We start from the raw sequence: 22,731 nt of genomic DNA, 5'->3' as shown, positions 1-22,731 counted from the left end.
TTCGTCAGACTTCAAAAACCAAGGAATGGGAACCAATAATTTGTGATCAGCAATGACCAGCTTAGAACAACAAGCTCATACAAGAAAGATGACCCGTTATTAGATATCACCTGGGGCCACAGACTGATAGATCAAGGGACAGAAGAATAAGACTCTATAGTTTAGTGTAAAAATAGCAACTCAGAAATGTCAAATTAATCACCATAATGAAAAATTGCTACATATATACTGGAAAGAACAGGTGATAGGAAGAAGAAAAACACATTTTAAAACAAAATTATATTATCCAAACAAAATTAAAACACGTAGGCAAAGACCTTGGTTCTCACAACTCAAGACTATTTGTGTTTCATCAAAGCCCCCCTCTTTGTCTATCGTATGTCCTCCCGTATCTAAGCTAAAACCATCTGCCCCTTCCCTATGTGAGAGGGAAGTACACCTAATCTAATTTATGTCCTGCTTGTGTCTTCCAGTCTGACTCTCAAGGCTGTGCAATGTTCATCTGGTAATCTTCAACTCTTAATATGCTCAGCAGCCATGTCTGCCTGGAGATTTTAGGGTTTTTCAGTGAATTCAGTGTTCTCTTTTAGCATTTTTAATTTTCCCCTAACAGTCCCCCCTTTTGGCCCTTGGCAAACACCTTAAGTTGAGAATCCCTCCTGTGTCCTTCAGGTGGCCAGTCGTCCAGACCGCCAGAGGAATCCTAAACCGCCAGGCTGTATAACATAGCTTTCCCTTTTCCTGACCTCCCCTTTGAAGTATGCATTGGTCGGGGAACTGAAGTGCACCTTTGGTTTGTTGCTGTCTGTGCCTGGAGAGTCCCTTTCCAGGTTTTACGTTGGTAGCAGCAAAGTCCAATAGCCCATAAGAGCATAATTCCTGTGACTATCGTCATACCCATTCTAACAATCTCCCATCAATTCATCAATCTTCTGGCCATAGCATAGGAAGTAGCTGATTGGGCTAACCTGGCCGATTGGATGGCTAAATCCATTTGCACACGCCCCCTCACGATTTGCTCTCTAGAAGCTTCTACATGTGATTGAGCTATTCTTGTGGCTTCCTGCATGGCTAAGCATGCTATTCTGACAGGAGTTGATCAATAAACAATGTCATCCCACCAAGGGCTAAACAAGTATCCTGTGGTCCCGCCCGGCAAATGGAAGTCTCCTATAGTAAATGGATCGGTCACCTGTGGGCAGAAACTCGAGTTGCTAGAACAAAATAAGTCCCCATAAAGGAACTCAGACTTGCCGGTCATGAAGCACCATTGAGTTGAGGATACCTGAATTGCCTTAAATGCTTCCTGAATCGGTAAAGTGGTGAATGTAACTTTGCTTGTGTTTGTAAATACCTCCAGCATTTGGCATAAGCACGCAATGTAATTTCTTGATTCTGAACAAAAGCCTCTAATACTCATCAGTGCCATGTCTTTTATATAGGATATATATCCACATAGCCCTACGCGGAATACCATCCCCCCTTTATCTACTCCTAGGGACTCGAACCTAGAGCTGTTCAGGAAAGCCCCGTTTGGATGATGTTCTTGGGGAATGGCCATGATAAATTTTATAACTCTATCCTGTCCTCCACCTTGAGGTTGCGTAATACCAATTCCTGCCACTCCTTGCGATTTATGAGGTTTAATTGGTAAACTGACTCGAACATGTGTTCGGGAATTGTTCCAAACCTGATATCCTCAATGTCGGATTTTACCCCATCAATTAAAATCTTGTGCTAGCATGTCACATGCCTTCCCTGTGGCTTGTGATTTGGCTGTATCTATTATCTCATCTGCAGTCTGCCTAAGAATCCGTAGCAGACCTCCTTGTAGCTCCACGGATGTCAGGGCATATCCTGTCCCGTGCGCATTGTAGTGCAATCCTCAGGCAGTCTCGGCAGCCACCCAGGAGGCATAATCATTTAAGTCATAGATCTGACCAGAATTAAGCATGGAATTGGCACTCCCAAATAGCCCTCCGATGTCTCCTAGTATATTTCTTCTTAACCTAACCTGTGCTTTTGCTCTAATTTCCGGAACGATTCAAAATTTATAGTCATTGACTATCCTTTTCAGTTTGCTTCTAGCCCATTTTATGGAATTCTGGTGACTGACAAGTGGTATGCAATACTGACAGTAGTTCCGAGATATTGTATGTTACTTCCAAGGAGGCCATAGTTACATCATGTCGTACTGGTTTCGACTTTCCTATCCTGACTATCCCATCTGTGGGGGGATTTACTACATCTGGACATTGAGTAGCTCTTTGATATCCATACGTCGTCAAAGTGAAACATTGTGTATCATAACAATCATGCCTATCTATTACATATTTACATGTTTCTTGACAATATTGTCCCTCAAGACCAGGTTCCCAAACAAAGGGAGGTAGGTCTGTCCATCTGGCAGTCACATTCATCTCTTGATACATCCAAATGCTTGTTGATGAAAAACTGATAGGGGGGGCACGTACATTCATCATTGTCCTTACCCTTGGGTAAGTACCACAATCCTGTGAAGTTCCCATTGTTACACTCGAGTGGTGTCAATCAAACTGGCTGCCCTGATGCTGTTAAATGTAAAGTACTCTTACAACTCTTTGTGTGATCACACATGGGGGTCCTCTTCCCAATTGTTCGTTTGATGTGTCCATGTACTGATTTGATCCATAACCCAGGTGTTCTGCTTTCTTATCCATTCCCCACTTCCTCCTTGGGGAAGTAGTACATACTGTCCATGGTGAAGGCAGGTGTCATTATTGACCTTGACCATTGGTGTTTCCCATGTCAGCGCTGACACGCCCATAGCCAGGATCACGGACCTTTGGAAACATTAACATTGGCTACTGTTGTCCGGGTTATTGCTTGGTGATTCATCATATCTCTTTAACTGTGTGTAATGCCTCCATTTGCTTCCCATTTTCATATCTACAAGTTCGCATGTATCACCTGTCATAATTACCTCATAAGGTCCATGCCATCTGGGTGCGAACCCGGTTTGTTCTAGGTTCATCTTGACCATTACCCTGGTCCCCACCTGAGGGTTTCGCTGCTGCTCTTCATACTTATCTGCCTCTACGTCCCTAATCATTTGTCTATCACTAACTTCCTCTCTCAACTCATGTAAGTGCTTACTTAATTCCCTTACATAGTCCTGAATTCTTCCTTTCGGTGGCCCTATATCTCCTCCTCCTACTATAATGCCTTCAGGTAATTACATGGCCCTTCCTGTTATTAATTCAATGGGGTGAACCTGGTAATCCTATTTGGTGTAGCCCTAAGGCACATCAGAATGCTGGGCAATACGGTGGCCCAGCTGTTCCCTGTCTCCTGAATTGCCTTGGCTATAGATGTTTTTAAAATTCAGTTCATCCTTTCCACCATCCCTGATCTTTGAGGGTGGTAAGGATTATGGAATTTCTGTTTAATCTCCATAAGTTTACACGTTTGTTTAATGACCCTCCCTGTGAAATGAGTTCTGTGATCTAAATCCATCTGGGCAGGCACCCTCACTCCTTCCAGTTTACTATCTCCTGCTGCTGTCTCATGTCCGTCCTCAATTCCTTAACCTGGCTACACAACTCTACAATGTACCTTCTTATCCTATCTTTCAATGGCTCAATATCTTCACTTCCAGTGGCAGTTCTCTCTGGGAGCCACTTAACTCTGCCTATCATCAAGGTGTTAATCTTGTGGTCTTACTCTTTGTAGCTTGCAGGCACATTAATATAGTAATGCATCTATTTATCCTTATCCCAGCTTTCCCTTTACCTGTATCTACCTTGTGGTAAGTTAAGTATTATTTCTCCTTACCCTTCAATTGCCTCAACTACAGATACTGAATAGTTTTACCTCTAAAGTTTTTTTTCCCCTGACCATGATCATCCTAAGATCCTCCTGAGGTCAGTTTCTGTATTGTCTTGATCGTTTAAAATGTTTCCTTACTCTTCAGGCCATATTAACTACTCCATGTCAATGGGGATCTCTGTCTCTAGATTTTTGCTTATCTTCCACTGTGCGGTTCCAATGTCTCAACTGATGGCCAGATTATCAAATTCATTTCCCTTAAAGCAGTTTGTACATTATGTCCTCTTTTCCTACTTTCCTGATTTTACACATGCAACAGCTACCATCTTATCTTGTTCAGGTTGTCTGGAGAGACTTTACCCAATGAAGTATTCTCACAACAGTTTTAAAACAGAAGTCAGGCATTGACACGTTTTGCTTCCTTATCTTCTTCTCAAATAAAATCTTATTGTCTCAAAAGTAGCCCACTAAATTATGTCTGACTTTTTTTTAGCATTATCCCAAATTCATTAACTCGGCCAAAAATTAGATTTCTGCCAAACTTTGTCAAGGTCTTGAGCTTAACTTCACATTTTGGGAACAGACTTACAAACACAAAACCTGGCAGCATTTGAATTAGTGTCAATTGTTGCCAAAAGCCTTTTAAAATAAAAATTCTCTTTTGAGAACTTTATCAAGAACCAAACCTTAAAATTTTGAAATTTGCAAGAAATGTAATTTACACTATCAAAATTAAAACAACCTCTTTTTCATATGTAATGATTTATATCCAGATTAGAAGTCCCATATATTTATCGACTCATTCTTTATCTTTGAGTAGCATCCTCGTTATTCAAAAGTAACCTGTTTAATTACACTGCACTTTACATCTCAAGAGTGTCCCAAATTCAAATTACAGTGCTTTTTGAATGCAGATTTCCTTTAATATTTAATCCATCTCTTCAAAATAAACCCCTTTTTATCCATTGGAACCTCCTATGCCATGTCCTTATGTCTTTCGATTTTCCTAGAATCCTTCTGAATTTCATGTCATTTTTTTTTTCCTCAGATTAGAATATCAACTCGTATGTATCGATCCCAATCAGCTTGGAAGCTGGTGATGAGAGTTATTCCCTACTAGTCTGCAAAGGGGTGGTACAAGGGTTAGTTCATCTCAAACAAAGACAAGCCCTGTTTTATCTTTACAACACCTTCAAATTGCGATTTTTGCCAGAAATCTCAGCTCAAACGTTGTACTGAAAACTTTGGAATGTTTGAGTATATTTTTCCTTTAATCTAATATGGGGCTTTTGACTCTAAAATACTGAACTACACACACAAATGACAATTTAGGGACGAAAACACATTAAAGCTCACATACAAATGCTTCCTTGCATACAAACAAACACAAGTATGTATTTATATTCCTATAATATTGAACTTAACTCTAAACGAAGCTTCAAGTAGCAGTGGGGGGAATAAAGGGATCTTGGAGGCTACACCGATAGGGGCAATCAAACTGGCTGAAGCTCATATTTTCTCTGCTGCTGCCTTTCACTGCTCACTAACGCCCCTAGGGGTGCCCCCTTTCTCTCCCTCCACAGCACAAACAGCTCTTGAAACTTAGATCAATTCCTTTCTTTCAAGTTACAAAAATTCAGTAGGGGACCGGCGCAACTCGACCGAGATATTTCTGTATTAGTTTAGTTTGTTGCAGATACAGACTCAGAATGAGTACTGTAGCTTTGTCAGTTTTATCGTTAGCCTGAGCTTCCACCACTCATTGGAGCGTATTGGTGGATCGCTCGGCTGCCGCCCTTGTTGTTTCATTTTGCTGATCAGCTTTCTATGCTCCTTGGCGAGGTGAAAGAACACCTTCCACCCTACATATATCTGTGCTGATCCAAAATTCTGCTGCCTGGAACTACACCTGAACCAAGTCCAGTTCACCGGTCACCCCCGTATTTTCTGACTTCCACTGGCTCCTTGCCCGGCATGATCTTTCAGAGTGTAAGGGCCGTCACATTGGGAGAATTCTCAGCTTTTTCCTTGGAATGTGATCTTTAGGGAGACGGGGCACATGGCTGCTGCAGTTTGAAACCTCCTCCACGTGATGGGACCGCTAGTAATGCAGCACCTGGCCCTGTGCTGAGTCAGGCTGCATCCTGGGCTTGAAATTGGACTCCCTGCTTTCTGGATGGAGAGAAGCGAAACAATGGCCACAGGTCAGCCCGCACCTCAAGAGGCAAAAACAGAAAACGCTGGAAAAGCTCAGCAGGTGTAACAGCATCTGTGGAGAGGGGATAAAAATCGAGTATTTTGCTTTCACCCCAAGGGAACTTGCCAAATCTGTCCCACATTCGGAAGATGCTCCTCGCTACATGTTTTTATCTCAAATGTGGCAATCTCTTCACCTGCTTTAATCAAGCATTATTTCTGCAGCCTTTCTCGGTCCTATCCCCGGATATAGAGATGTTTTCTTCAACTTAGTTTAGAGACGACAGAGTGTTTCCATCCGCTTGAAGTTTAATAATTGCACCCGGTTGAAAATGGTCTAGAAACACCTGCAATCCAATAGAGAGCACACAAAATGGTACAGTCACACCAATCCTTGTCATAAAGTGTTCCCTGATCTTTTTGCATCCCGCCCCTAATTTTCAGTCTTTCCTGACCATTGCTGCCATTCTGACCATTGACCATTCCCACTCCCTCAGCAGGTTCTTATCAGGCTTTGTTCGCTTTTATTATCCACCCTTTCGGCCATATCATGACCACTCAGCTGGACACCAGTGAACTTATTGCTGCCGAGAGTTCGGCGCCCCCGGCAGAGCCAGCTGCAGCGAGGCGAAAGTTGTGCCTGGTTTTCTGGATCGCGGAGCTGCTGACCAGGAATGAGCCGTTGTCTGCCGTGACCGACCAGAAGGATCGTGAGGAAGTGGGGTGGTGGGGAAGCATGCAGGCCCGGTCAAATGGAAGAGACAAGGGGAGATCTTGGGGAAAGTTTTAAAAATAGGCGGTAAGGTGTGTTATCATTTTCCTCTGTTGTAACACACAGAAGGCCGCAGTGAAATTGAGCCCATTTGACGGGGAATAACTAGGTAATTGAATCGGCCTGGGGACCTGCCAAACAATGTCGATTGTAAAACGGCCAGAAGCCGGTTTAGAAATTCACTCTGCGCAATTGTTTCCTCAATCCTTTTGTTTGGACGTGCGAGTATAGGCTAAAGGCGACCATTTTATAATGAACTCAGGCCCATGATTTACCTTCTTGTCTGCACAGTGCAGCACAAGCAAAGATCATTGCACTGTTACAGAGGCGGATACTAAAAGCTGCAGAAAATATGACAGAAAGAAAACTTTAAATCAATCCTGTCCATTGTGATTTACTGATTTCTGGGACATTCTAATCTTATTTTTGCAGAGTTAAGGAAGGAGCTGAAGGTCGCCCAGCGCACTCTTGATCGGCAGCTGGGAGCTGCTGCAGGAGCGAGCGCACAGAAGGTGGATGAAGTGAAGACCGAGGGCAGTGTGCAACCTCCTGCCGCTGGACTCCATGGCAATGGGGGTGTCCCACTACAGAAAAAGGGAAAACAGTGTCATTCACCCGGGCCTAGGCTGGACACTAGCCGACTGCTGTTTTCAGGGATATTGGACAAGCTGGAGGATGAGGAGGAGGAAGAGGAACCACCTCCCATCAGGACTGTGTCAACCTCCGCCAGTGGCACCGAGCAGCGATCAGCATTGTTGAAAACGGACACACTGTACAGTGACAGCGGATAGGAGCCGAGTGAGCCAGCCAGAGGGAAGGAGGACTGGCAGCAGGAGGCTGAGATTCAACGTTTAGCCCCCAGACAGAATGAAAACAGCTACATCAGGCCAAGGAGACATAGAGCCCCTCCCCAGCTGCATTCACAGCCACATTCTGCTGAGCTTCATTTGGCAACAGCGGAATTTACATGGGTGGCGGACATGCATGGTCGAGCATTCGCAGATCCAACACCACTTTACCCATCTCCATACATACCAGAGTTCAGCGACCGAGTGCGACTGGCTGAAATGGAAGCCAGGAGGCAGGAGAATGGTATCCTGCGTGCAGAGAAGGAGAGACCGCGGGCTCAATTGAACAGCTGGGTCAAGGTACGAGCATGTCCTCTGTGTGACAAGCTGGGTAAGAATTCTCTGTTCCAAGCTGCACTCCACAAATCAGCAGCTTACACTACAGTGTGTGATTGCCGTGTCCCAGCACATTATGATGAATTGTTTGAGGCACCTGAAAACGGAGTTGTGTGAATAGAGATTCTGCAATTAAATGTTGTGAAATGCACTTGAATCATCCCCCCGCGGGCTCCCGCCCCTCCGCCCCCTCCACGGCTTCTGAATTTATAGCCCTTGGATTCCTCTAGGGAGCAAGATAAAGTAATCTGCGCCTTTCCTCTTTCCATTGAAGCTGTGAATCCTGGCAAGCTACACGCTCATGCGGGATATTTTTGGTCCCTTGGAGGGCAAGGACAATGGCAATTGACAGCAGGTCTGAAGATGAAAAGTGGGTGAGCGCTTGTGGAACCGTCCCTCTATTATGTGAACTTAGGTCAAACTGAGAGGTCGCAGCATGTTGTCACCCTCGTCTTTCTCGACAATGTACTCACAAGAAGTGGATCAGAGAGAACCGGGCCTACTCCAATGGATTGGCGTTTTCCTCTGGTCATCTCACTAGATTAGTAATCCAGAGAGGCTAATGCTCAGTAGACACAGGTTCAAATCCAACAATGGCAGCTGATCGAATTTAAAATCGATTGAGAAATTATGGGATATAAATCTAATTTGAATAATGTTTAATTGTTGGATCTAATGTTGAATAATGACTCGCATTAGACTATCATCGATTGTTGTAAAAAAACATCAGGTACACAAATGTCCTTTAGGGATGGAAATCTGCTGCGAGCCAGCCTGGCCTGCAAGAATGTGGTTGACTCTTAACCATTCTCAAGAGATGGGTATGCCAGCCTTGCCAGGGATGTCACATTTGAGAGAATGAAGAAAGAACATGCTCTACCGCTCTGTAAGGCATATAGTGACCTGCCTAGTTCAGCCTCGAAGCTTTGAGGTTGATCGATGCCAATGAGTGATTATTGTCACCAGCTTGGGAATTTAAATGAGAAACCTCAGCGATCACACTGTGACTCGCTGTTTATGATGGTTCAATGCCCATCATTGAAACATTTTTAAAAATCTTTTGCAAACAGAGCGGCAGTTATTCCCAGCATTATGACAGAACCCAGGAGGCAACTGCCTATCAACCACCCATGCATGCCGAAATTGCATAGCTGCAGGGGCCACACTAAAACATTTTCACACAAAGGATACCTCCTGGAGTCAGAATTGAAGAATGGGAATGGGAAAGAAGATTTGACGTAAGTACAATTCACTCAGGAAATGGAAGCACGTTGTCTAATTTTCACATCGGATTGTATTTTAGCAGCAACACACATTTGCAGTCATCGTACTATCAGGGGCTCAAATTAATTCCCTGACTTTCAGAAACGTGGGCAAGAGAAGGTGGAACTGCAACATCGTCAAATGTTTGTTATAGCACCGGAACAATTGGAGACCCTGAAAAATTCAGATAAGAGAAGTTTGGTTGTAAGCTGCCTGGTGCATGCAATCTGAACTAGTGACGCCCTGCCGAACTCAAGCTGCAGGGGCACAGCTTCTACAGCAGACGGGAGGAAGCCTTTACCCTTGAAGGCCATTGGGGCTGACAAGGGTTAGTGCATATATCAACCAGTAACCAGACATTTATAAAGCAAGTAAATGTATTGCATATAATTCTCAGGGGCGGCTGGGTTGTGGACTAAACACTCGGTCTGGGACCAAATGTTTCAGTAAAACAGCCTCTCTCTTGTGATTTTAATAAGCGAATGCGTTACCTTCTCGGAGTTCATGAGGCAGCACCAATGACAGGATGGAGAGCCAGTGACGGGAGAGACAGAGCTGAACCGAATAATGAACAGCTGCTGCACAAATGCAAGACGCCGGCCCAGCAGGAAGCTGGACACAATAATGAGAGTGGGGATTCCCACGTCACTGCAGGGTGAACATAAATATATTCACGTTTCATTTTAAAATTTGAGTTTTTTCCTCATTGGGTTCCTGGCCGGGAAATATTTCAAGAGGAAAAATAAATCCCTATCCATTTTTAAAAGTCCCAAATTGGGGTCAGAAGAAGTGTTATTTTGCCAGGATTTGCCACAAAACAGATAACCTGAATTGATGACATTTGCATTGTTTCCGAGCTCTCCTAGGCTTTGACTACATGTGCAGAATTTACATAATTTCGTTCGTCGTGCGCATTATTGTGCATAGGCATGTGCCGCGTATTCAGTGACAATTCCCGATATTGGCAACTTTCCTGGAAGTTTGGTGTGAGTATTACATCCGCAGATCTCACTGGCGGTCACATTTTCTCATTGATAAATCGAGACACTCTCCTAACGAGGAATGCTTCACGATATGATTGTGCTGATCGTAGGACAATTCAATTTCTTTTATTCAACAAATTTGTGAATTTGTGCGTTATTAAGCATCATAAATTCCTGATTGCGATTGAAGAACAGCGATTTGAATCAGATAAGGTACCCGGTCATCGTCCTAGTCTCTGATAGAACTGAAGAAAGCCCTCAGCCCCTCCAGTCCCACATTGTGCCACCTCATAATTTTCATGTTACTGAGTAAGGTTAGCCTCAGGCCTCTCTACTCGGTGGCACAGATCAGCAGCTCCTCGTTAGTATAGTGGTTAGTATCCCCGCCTGTCACGCGGGAGACCGGGGTTCAATTCCCCGACGGGGAGTCGGCGTAGTTCTATTATCTATAAACTAGAAAACACACGAAAATGGAAATGTACTTTAACATTCATATGTAGTAGTGCAGATAAAGATTTCCTATCAGCGACAGGGAGATTCAGGAAAAGCTGCTGTTTTTATAGATCCCGGAATATGAGAGTTCCTTGAGAGGAACAGCCCTTCACACCAACAGTCAGGCGAGTGTTCTGTATGTGTTCGAACACTGATGCTGATGCGAAGATAGTGAATAGGATTGTCAAAGGAACCAACGGGATATAAATCGATTGGCGGAGAAATGGCAGATGGAATTTAATCCGGACAAATGCGAGGTAATGCATTTTGCAAGGTCTAATACAGGTAGGAATTATACAGCAAATGGCAGAACCCTTAAGTGAAACAACGGGCAGAGGGATCACTAAAAGTGGCAACGCAGGTGGATAAGATAGTCATGGAAGGCATATGGCATGCTTGCCTTCATCAACAGGGGTATTGAGTATAAAAGCTGGGAAGTCATGCTGCAGCTGTATAGCACCTTGGTTAGGCCACACTTGGAATATTGCGTGCAATTCTGGTCGCCATATTACCAGAAGGATATGGAGGCGTTGGAGAGGGTGCAGAAGAGGTTTACCAGGATGCTGCCTGGTCTGGAGGTTACTATCTATGAGGAGAAGTTGGAGAGACTCGGATTGTTCTCACTAGAGCGACGGAGTTGAGGGGCGACTTGATAGAAGTTTACAAAATTATGAGTGGCATGGACAGAGTAGATATTCAGAAGCTTTTTCCCAGCGTGGAAGAGTCAATTACTAGGGGACATAGATTTAAAGTGAGAGGAGAAAACTTTAGAGGAAATGTGCGGGGCAAGTTTATTTACACAGAGGGTAGTGAGTGTCTGTAATTCGCTGTCAGAGGACGTGGTGGAAGCAGGTACGATAGTGGTGTTTAAGAGGCAGCTTGACAAATACATGAATAGGATGGGAATAGAGGGATACAGACCCCGGAAGTGCAAAATGTTTTAGTTTGACAGGCAATATGATCGGCGCAGGCTTGGAGGGCCGAAGGGCCTGTTCCTGTGCTGTACTTTTCTTTGTTCTTTGGGCTAAATCGGAATTTCTGTGAAATCAGTGAATTGCTAGTTTGCAACCAGGACATTTTGCTGAAAGAAGGTATTTTAAAACCGAGAGGCAACGACCATACTCGATTTAGTAATGACTAACGAGGCAGAATTCATGAAAAATCTGACAGTAAACGTGCATCTTGCAGACAGTGGCTGTGACATGACAGAGTAATTTACATTATAATCTCTGCCACCATTTTGTTCATTTTTAAAATTTATTTTTCCCCTTCATTTCCTTTGCTTTGGGACAGCAGCTAGTCAGGCTCATGCCTTTCATCTCCGGCCCCCTCGTAACTTTTCTTATCCCGCAGTCTCTTCCTCAGTTAACACGATGATTCTCCTAATTCCAGTTCTATTTTCTGGTCACTGCACTATCAGCAGCTCCTTGGCCCAGAACTTATTTTCTCTTTTGGTCTTTCATTGAATAAAATTTGAAAGATGATGAACGCGATTCATATTCCTCTCTCTTCCTCCTCGCCAATCTTTCAGTTTTCTTCCTCTGTAACTCTGTTTGTCTCTTGAACTCTTTCCTAACAGTCTTCAATTCCAGACACCACACCACAACTCAGGCCCTACATTTAACCCACTGGCTGCCCCTTTACCGAGGTCCTTCCTCATGATTGCAGGAGGGATTCAATACATTATTTTATAACTTTGAACAGGTAAGATCAGCCCAAAACTATTCCCGCTGACTGGGAATCTAGGACCCAATACCACCGTCAAATAATTAAAGCCAGAGATTTTACCGCGGGAATTAGAAAAAGGATTCTTCACATAAAGTGTGCAGGGACTTTTGTACACGGCAACCTATCTGCGTGAAACGACCATAAGACACATTGCAGGACTCCAACCTACAATCTTCTGATAAACTTGCAAGACAGCCGGAAGTAAAACGCCTAATCTAGTAGGCCATACGACCACAACAGAAAAAATACAACAAATATCATATCTTTTTCCGTAACGTTCAGGAACCTGAATCAGAAGGTAGACAGCGCACATTGCCCCCGTGTCCTCATCCACTCCTGAATCTGAGTTATGATATTTCCTATAAACCCTGTTTGTTATTGTGCTGATTAAACAGGGAACCGCAATGATCTCATAAGGATCATATTGGAGTTACTGACAGCTGTCAGGTCACTCAGTGTTAAAAGACGGGAATCGGGCGGGATTGGAGTCAACACACTCCCTGGGAGACCGAGTCCTTACTAAAATACCGGGATCTGGAGAGTCAGGAATAGCACAACTGTGACACTCCGCTCTGTTCACTGACTCTTCATCCCTCTCAGTGAACTCAGTGCCAGGAGAGATTGACATTAATGGTCCATGACATCAACTATCCTGCAGGGAATGATCCCAATTGGGCTACATAAAGGGGAAAATTTCAGCTTTAAAGGGTTTCAGTCCTTGGCCACAGTCTGGGACATTTGTTCAGCTTCTGATTACAGTGAAATATGAAAAGTCCCGCACTGACATAATGTTCCAGAGATACAGATACAGTAACAATCCTAATATTGAACTATAATGCCTGACGCTGTATCCATTTTACCCCAATATTTCTGATAAAACTGCATGATATTAGACAGACTGACAGGATGTTATCAGAAGCACACTCTGTACTTGCACATTCTAAATATCGGCCAACCCCGAACTTGCCTCAACTCATCTGCTGCTGGAACCCTCATCCATTCCTCTGTTCACTCTAGACTTGAATACTTCAGTGTTCCCCTGGCCGCCCTCTCACCTTCTACCCTACATATACCTGTGCTCATCCAAAATTCTGCTGCCTGGAACTTCTCTGACACTGGCTCCTGCCCTGGCAATGCCTTAATTTTAAAACCCTCTTCCTTACTTTCAAATCTCTCCATGACTTCGCCACTCCATTTCTCTGTAACCTCCTCGAGCACAACAAAACTTCCAGATTTCTGTTCTTGTGCCACTTTGTACATTCCGGGTTTTAATCTCTACAGCATTGACAACCGTGCATTCAACTGACCTGGTCAAAATTCTGGACTCCCTCCCTAAACCCCTCCTCTTGTCTAGCTCCCTCTCATCTTTAGGAAGCTCCTTAAAATCTGCCTCTTTGAGAAAGCTTTTGTCACCTGACCTCATTTCTCCTTTCGTGGCTGAGTATCAGCTTTATTTCTAATGATAACGTTCTTCTCAAGTGCCTTGGGACAGTTTGCTGTTGTGAAAGTATCGAATTCAGCGATGGTGGTATAGTGGTGAGCGGCCTTGCTTTCTTCAAGCAGTTGACTCCCAGACATCGCAGTTTGTTGATTTTTTAAACCGCTCAAATCAGAAACCCCACACTCGGAGTTTTATTTGATCAGTTTCGGTGAGATCTTGCACGGAAAGCACACGCAGGTGTAATACAAATAAAACGATTTACAACCTCCACTTATCTTCCATTTAAAATGTAACTCAGGCTTGTTCCTCATTGCTGATCATGAAGATTTTCCTTGAACTTTAGTGTGGAGCCGGGATAGGATTATACGGATTCAGTAAAATTCACTAATTCTCTGAACCTTTTCCCTCTGCTGCTTTCCATTTCTTTATTTGAATATCGATTCCCGCACAGAGATTATTTTATGATACAGAAAGCGACATACTGCTCATGCTAGGAATCTGAAATAATAAAAGAGGGTGCTGCAATCAGTTCCGACAGAGGGAGGGTAGATTAATATTTCAGGGATATAGAAGGTTTAAATAATAGGCCCGGGAACAAGAAACTGTCAGAGGTCCCGGAGTTTTCCCGCATTTTTCCTTTTTTGAGACTAATCCATTCAGTATTTCATTTCTTTCCCACCTCAATGTTTCATGTGAAACTTTCAATGCTGTGCTCAATTCCTTGCGTGTTTATGTTTTATCTGAAGTAATGTAGATCATATCCTGAGCATACATGGCATGAGGCGACTCTTGACGTTTTGATCAGACCGTAAGAAAGCCGCAGATCGGAGAGCGTTGAGAAGGCATCGTGCTGACAGTCCAGAAAAGCTTGTAAAACAGAGACAGTGTTCAAATAAAGAGCGGGGGAGCAGACGGACCTCTCATGGTTATATTACAGTGCGTAGCCTGTCAGTACAGTTAGGAGTGGGAGATTGTCAAAAGGACCAGCACCAATTTAGGTTAGTCAGGAAAGTCGAATAACTAGGATGTGGGCCAGAATGATCGCGAGGGAAGGAGAGTCAAATGAAGGAAAAATTAAAATAAACCGCATAAAAATCAGGCCAGAGAAGGCTGCGGTTGTATTGGTAAAACTTCGGAAAAGTCAGCAAAGGCAGCCACAGTGGCACTCATTCCTCTACTACAGTAGAAGGAAGGTCAAATGGACTTTGTCAAAATTGGCACAAAATTCCCCAGATTGAATGCGGATGCAGCTGACCTACCACCCGAATCAAAAAGTTTAAACAGAGCTATGGTTCCTTGATTCAGGTGTGTCTGAGCCAGACAAGCAAGCCATAAAAATTGGCCTAGCAGTTGTGAATGAATGTTTACGCAGGCTGAACATGTCAGGATTAACAGCAGAAGAAATAAAGGATCCGCAAAGATATAGATTACATTGGAAGACCGGTTTAGAATCACGTTAATCTTCAGTATTCATCATCGACAAGTCATGTCATTTCCACAATAGCCAAGAGAATCCATGGACAACTTCATCAGCAGCTGCAGGGAATGTGGTCCATCCTATGATTTTTCAGCAATAACCGACAGAATTGTTCAGTTGTTAATCGCAAATAAACATTCCAGCAAGACCTGCTAGACAAGCCCAAAACAAATAGCATCAAAGAGCTACTCAAGGGTGGACATAAGTGTGAAATGATCTTCGTAGATCAATGAAGCTTAAAGATTCCAAGTACAACACCAACTGTTGATACACCCAAACCAAGCAAGGCATGTGCAATTCGGGAGGAAGTATTCAGAATGCTGTGTGAACAGGCCTTGATTTATTCGCGCAGCTTCCCCTTCCACTTAGTTGTACAATTGTCCACCACCATTCATGACTCGATATGGCAGGTCTGCAGACCTTATATCCGATCCATTGTTTGTGGGTTCGCTTCAAAAGCGATTGTCTGTGAAGACAAGAGACAACATTTTTCATGGCACAAAGAGTGTTGTAATGGGTATGAGGTAAATGAGATTTGGATGAGGCACGAGTTCAGCCCCAGCTGGTGTATCCCGTCTGGGTCTGGTGCTGCACTTAAGAAAAATGTGAAGATGTGAGGGATGTTGGAAAGAGGGCAGAGAGGATTCACGAAGAGGAACTTCATTTATGAAGATAGTTGGAGAAGTTAGCAGTTTTCCTTGGAGGAGAGAAGATTGAGAGCTGATTTGATAGAGGTATTGAAAACCATGAGCGGTTTGGCCAGTGTACATAGGGAGAAAGTTTTCCCACCCGTGAAACGATCGACCTCGAAAGGGCACAGGTTGGAACTAGTTGGTAAAAGGAGCTGAAGTGACATGAGGAAAAATATTGTTTCTTCCTGAAAGTGGTTCAGGTCTGGGATGCATTGCCTGAGATTGGTGGAGGCAGGTTCAATTGAAACATTAAAAAGTTAATTAGCCTGTTATCTCAAAAGGAAGAATGTGCAGGGCTAGTGGGAGAAGGTAGGGGATGTCTCATTCGGAAAGCTGGTGCAGCCAGGATGGGCCGAATGACCTTCTGATGCACTGTAACATTTATGTATTTCCGTGGGTATAGTAAAGAATTAGAAAATGTGTCCAGATGAGGTTGTGAATGACAGCATAGCAACCGTCTGACTGTAACATAAAGGATAAAGAACCGTGACAAAACCAAACCAGAAAAAAAAGATAGGCGCAAGAACCAACATGGAGGCAGCTGTTGTGATCTAAATTTGTTGAACTCAATGTTGAGTCCAGAAGGCTGTAGAGCCCCCTTAGGTGAGTTGTTTCCCTCGAAGTTTGCTGTTGCTGAGGATATTTAGTCCCTGGAATATGTTCAATGATGTTGCGTCATATGGCGACTAACTTCATTCGCTCGCCTTTGCCTCATTGTCCTTAACACTCTCCTTTAACAACACTCGATAAATCTCAGATTGAAAATATAACAATCAATCAGGCATTAGATTCCGTGTACAGAAGGCAGCCCTGAAGTTCTAGCACATTATGTGTGTAGAATTATTTCCTAATTTCCACGCTGGAATCTATGGTTTTAATATTTTGTCTCCAAGATTACCAGCCAATAGAAATAGGCCATTCGATTGACTAATCTGTTTCCCTTAACATCCCGAAATCTTGTGTCAAATCATTGCTCAAATCAGGAAGGGGGACTTCATTACAGGGGCAGTCAGTGGCTTCAGCATAGGGACTGGGCTGTGGTTTAGCGTTTGGAATTGCGGAGCGTTAGATGGGAATTCACGAGACAAACAGAGTTCTGGAGGAAGAAAACGGGAAGATTGGCAAGGAGCAAGAGCGAGGAATGTAAATATCGTTCGCAACTTTTTCGCAAATCTTTCAAATTGACAAGGAAAATAGTATTGATACTGGAAAAGTGAAAAACAAAAACCACAAAAAAATCCCAAAATGTTCGGCAGGACATAGGGCATCGGTGTAGGCAAACACAATGAACTGTTCAGTTCGATGGCTTTTCATCAGAACAAAATAAAGGTAGAAAGATAACAGGTTCTAAACCATTGGATGGCGCAGGATTAACAAAAGAGGTGCTTGAGGGTGTTTGGTTGGGGGTGTTGGGATGGAGGAGGGAAAAGGTTTCATGGTGCAAAAGCTGAAGAGAATTGTAATGGTTCTGGTAAAAAAATAAAGATGTGTCCAGATGAGATTGTGAATGGCTGCATAGCAACCGTCCGTTTTATTTTTAATGATAACGCTCTTGTTAAATGCCTTGGCATTTTTCTCTGCATTGAAGGCCCTGTAATCAGCGTTGGTGGTCTATTGGGGAAGAGATCTGTCTTCCACGCAGTTGATTCGTGTTCAATTCCCACCTTTCGCAGTTTGAGGAAGTCATGCCGACTTGAAACGTCAACTCGGTTACTTTCTCCACCGATGCTGTCAGGCCTGCTGAGCATTTTCTGTTTTTATTATTGTTAGTTTTAAACCTCTCAAATCAGAAACTCCAAGCTCGGAGATGAATTTGATCCGTTTCGGTGAGATTTTGTTCCGAAAACACACGCGGGAGAAATTCAAATAAAAATATTTCCAACCGCCACTTTTTTCAACACGGATATAACATTCTCAATCCTCCGCCCCCTGGCACCACTGGGTCTCTCTCTCTCTCTCTCTCTCTCCACCTCTCTATCATTACCTCCCCATCTCCCTCTCACATACATGTTCACAATTGCATTTTCTGACTTTATATATAATAGATTGTTTTACACAGGACGATAATCATTCTCGTAGATCAGTCAGACAGTATTTCCTCTGTAACAGTTCAATGATCATTGCTTGTGCTGCGCTGTAAACGAGTTTGTATACGCAGGGCAGATGCATGGAAGATCTCTGCCGGTAAGCCGTACCACTCTGCGAATCAATTTACGAATTTTTCGTTGTTATAGTGGTTTTAGTGTAGTGGTCTCACTTATCATGCGGGAGAACGGAGTTCATCTCTTCGACGGGGAGTAGCTGTTATTTAAACAAAAAAAACACACGAAATTGGAAATATACTTTAAAATTGGTTGATATGTTGGAGACATATGCAGATAAAGATCGTGAGTCAGGAACAGGAGTTGTTTAGAGATCCCGGGATATGAGAGTATCTTGAGCGGGAGGGCCCTTCACCCACACAGTCAGGCGCCATTTCCGTGTGTGTCTTAACGCAGAACCTGGCTCCTTCACCTCAACTGGGCTTAATCGGAATTTCTGTGAAATCATTGGTTTGGTAGCTTGAATCCAGGACATTTGCTGAAACAAGATACTTTAAAACCGAGAGAAACAGGCCATGTTCCATCTGGTAATGAGTATCGAGGCAGAATTCATTAATAATCTGACAGTGAACGTAGATCTTGTAAACAGTGACCGTAACATGACAGAGTGGCTTACATTGCAATCTTTAGCAACCATTTTGTTCGGTTTTTTAATTTATTTTTTACCTTCATTTCCTTTGCTTTCTGACAGCAGCTATTCAGGATCCTGCCATTCATCCCCCATCTTTTGTTTCTCTACTTAACCCGTTACCTCTCCCTCAGTAAACTCCAGGATTCTGTTAATTTCAGTTCTATTTTCTGGCCAGTGCACAAATCAACAGCTCCTTGGCACAGAGATGATTTTCCTTTTGGATCCTTCATCGAGTAAAACTTGAAAGATGGCGAACGCCATTCACATTCCTCTTCACCAATATTTCAGTTTTCTTCCTCTGGGATTGTTTGCCTCTTGAACTCCCTCCTTGCCCTCTTCGATTCCAGAAACTAAACTACAGTTCAGTCACTTCATTTTATCCACTGACTGTCCATTTACCGAAGCCCTTACTCATGATTGCAGGAGGGGTTTATGCATATTTTTGCAACGTTGAACAGGTAAGACCTGCCTAATACTATTTCCGCTGACTTGGAACCTAGGAACCAGGGCCACAGACAAAAAATTAAAGCCAGATAACAGCTTAATCCCTTTTTGAATGCTTCGCTTGAAACTGCCTCCACCACACTCTCAGGCAGAGCATTCCAGACCTTAACCACTTTTTGCAAGAAAAGTAAAGATTTTCCTCGTGTCACTTTTAACCAACTACTTTAAATCTCTACCCTCTCAATCTTGATCATTTCACGAACCGGAACACTTTCTCCCTGTCTACTCTGTCCAGACCCCTCGTGATTTTCAATCTGTCTATCAAATCTCCTCTCAGCCTACTTTTCTCCTAGGAAAGAATCCCATAGTGACCTCAAACTCATCACCTACACACTGACAGGTACAACATAATCATTGAATGGGCACAGCACAGGAGAAGGCCATTTGGCCCATCCTGACTTTGCTGGCTTTCGGAAGGTGTCAAGCCTTCGCCTTCTCCCTGATTGCTGCACATTTTTTCCACTTGTCAGGGCTTCGAACCTTTTCTATTCCCTTGAGTATAAATGGATGAAGGTTGATCTGATCGAGGTTATCCTGTTAAAGTGAATTGTTAGGTTAAACACCGATAAACTGTTTCTCCCGCCGGTAAGAAAGGGGTTGAATCCTGACATGTTTTTGCCACTGATCCACAGCGATAGTGCCAACCAAGGGAAAAGTCAGGAAGCACTTTTCATACTTAGAGAGCTGGAAATCCAGAAACAATTCTAAAATTGATCGAGGCTACCACAATTACGAGATGGTGGATTTTTTTTGCAAATCAAAGAAACGTCTCCGATTTTTCAGCTCTCCTTCAAGAATTCAACGTCCATTGCTCGTTTTGTTGCCGTTTCACTGTGAGCGAACATCTTCAGCCAGAAAGGCAGCAATCAGACAGGGACTGGAACCCTGGACCCTCAGATTAAAAGTCTGATGCTCTACCGACTGAACTGCCCGGACCTCGCTCAGCATGCTTCCCACAGCCGCCTTCACTGTATACCAAGAGGCATCACAAATTTTGTTGCATTTCTTTCTTTGGTTATTCTGTTTTTTTCTTAATAGCTTTCATGCTATTTTGTTTTTCCATCTGAAATGGTGGTGAAAACATATTCAATCGGGATTTAAATAGAGCTAATTTACATGGTGATGGGGGAAAGCTGGATTGTGGAACAGAACTGACAGATCTTTCCAAGAACATGCACAGATTCGATGGGCCAACAGACGGTAGGATACCACGATTCACGAGTTTCATTTGAACATGGACTGGGAGATTAGAAAACGGTTCAAGATGTGAATGATTCCAGGCAATTGTCTGAAGTTTTGTACATAACATTATGCCTGATGTTTTGTACCGACATGTAACAAGGCTGCATTTGTTTAGCTGTGGTAATCGAATGGCTAAGGTGTTGTGTATGAGTGCTCTACATGGGGTTCGGTGTGAACGTTCAAACACTGCTAGCAACCTCGATGATTGAAATGATTATCTTCTCCCATCAGCTCCCTGACTTGAAAATGCATCAAATTTAATCCATTGACCGAAAGCTTGGAAACGCAACTAATTTATCCAGATCAATTAGATAATGTTGATTTGTTAGAAACTGAACAAACTGCAAAAACAAGTGATCAACAAACTCAGGAAACTGGTTGAAATGTATTTTAATAAAGAACCTGAAATATTCGGGAGGAAAAGCAGGATTTTCAGCTCATGAGCATTAACGCGATTTGCTTTCATTCAAATGGAGAGGGTTTATCTGCGTGAAAGGATGGTAACAGTTTGTGCAGCAACATAAACACGAGTTTTTGTACAGGAACTAAAATAAATCAACATGTAATCTGTTTGAGAGGCGAATTAATCCAGGGATGTAAAATCGGGTCGATAATGAACAGCGAAGTTGTTAGTCACAGAGCAGGCAGCAGCTGTCAACCACAACACAGGCAAATAATGGATTTTATTCGATTCTCCACTCCTCGGTCATTCTGATTCTTACTGGTGTGAGCCCGGAATCCTCTGCGGGCTCTGGCAGCTATTAAAATGCTTCTGATTGTCAAACAATTAAATAATAATACAAAAAGAAAAGTGAGTAATGGAGATAAAACACTTCAGAACCAGAAGTCCGCTTCCGCGGAAGGCGACGGAAAATAAAAAATCCGCGCCAGGGCGGGAACTCCAGTGAACATTGTTAATGATCAGGTTGTTGATCACCCGTTTTTGCATTTGGTTCAGTTGTTAAAAAATGAACATTTCTGTTCATAGGCAAATCAAAATGGTTTATTCTCCCAATCGATCAGCACAGAGGCCCCTGTTAATTGCACTGTAGCAGGTTTCACAATGACATAAAAGCAAAATACTGCGGATGCTGGAAACCTGAAACAAAAACAAAAATAGCTGGCAAAACTCAGCAGGTCTGACAGCATCTGCGGAGAGGAATACAGTTAACGTTTCGAGTACGTATGATTCTTCATCAGAACTAAGGAAATATAGAAATGAGGTGAAATATAAGCTGGTTGAGGGGGGTGGGACAGGTATAGCTGGATAGAGGGCCAGTGATAGGTGAAGGCAAAGGAGAGATTGCCAAATAAGTCATAGGCAAAAGGACAAAGGGGTGTTGACGGTGGTGGTATTAGCTAAGGAATGTGCTAATGGTGACATTAAGGGGAGAAAGCAGGGCGAGCAAGGTTCAAATAGCCCTAGTGGGGGTGGGGTGGGAGGAAGGGATCGAAATAGGCTAAATGGTGGCGATAAAACAATGGATGGTAATAAACTTAAAAATAATGGAAATAGGTGGGGAAAGAAAAATATATTTTAAAAATATATAAATTATTGGAAAATGAGGGATCGGAAAGGGGGGTCGGATGAAGGAGAGAGTTCATGATCTGAAGTTGTTGCACTCAATAAACGCAATAAGCCATTCCTTAGCTAATATCATCACCCTAACCACCCCTTTGCCCTTTTGTTTATGACAGCTTTGGCAATATCTTCTTTGACTCCACCTACCACTGGCCCTCTATCCAGCTCTACCTGTCCCACCCCCCTCAACCAGTTTATATTTCACCTCATTGCTATATTTCCTTAGTTCTGATGAAAAGTAATACGGACTCGAAACGTTAACTGTGTTCCTCTCTGCAGATACTGTCAGATCTGCTGAGTTTTTCCAGCTATTTTTGTTTTTGTTTCACAGTGATATGCTTTGTTTTAAAATTCTGGCAACGTATCGCTGACAGTGACAGTGAAAATTGTAACTTGGACTTGGGACTGAATTGTGAATGAGAAGTAAGGAGGTCACAGGGGTGCCAACTTATTACTGGTGCTTCAGCGTGAAATGACGGAGTGGCTGCTGAATTTTAAATTTGGTAGTGCCACAACAATGACAGTATTGCAGAGGAATGAATGTGGAAATACTTTGCTGAAAATTTCATATTCCATTATATGAAAAACATGGCCAGTAGATCTGCTTTTGCCGAACACCATAAAGACAGAGATAC

General features: G+C 43.1%; 1 non-coding gene across 1 annotated transcript; it reads left to right on the top strand.

Moving 5' to 3' along the window:
* The first annotated feature begins 10,561 nt into the window (after window positions 1–10,561).
* Window positions 10,562–10,633, top strand: trnad-guc (transfer RNA aspartic acid (anticodon GUC)). The gene has a single exon. It is a non-coding gene; the product is annotated as a tRNA-Asp (tRNA).
* The last annotated feature ends 12,098 nt before the right edge of the window (window positions 10,634–22,731 follow it).

This window comes from Cetorhinus maximus, chromosome 35 (genome assembly GCF_964194155.1).
Source record: "Cetorhinus maximus chromosome 35, sCetMax3.hap1.1, whole genome shotgun sequence".
Classification (NCBI taxonomy): Eukaryota; Metazoa; Chordata; class Chondrichthyes; order Lamniformes; family Cetorhinidae; genus Cetorhinus; species Cetorhinus maximus.
Note: the sequence above shows the minus strand (reverse complement) of the source record. Positions and strands in the feature narration are given on the sequence as shown.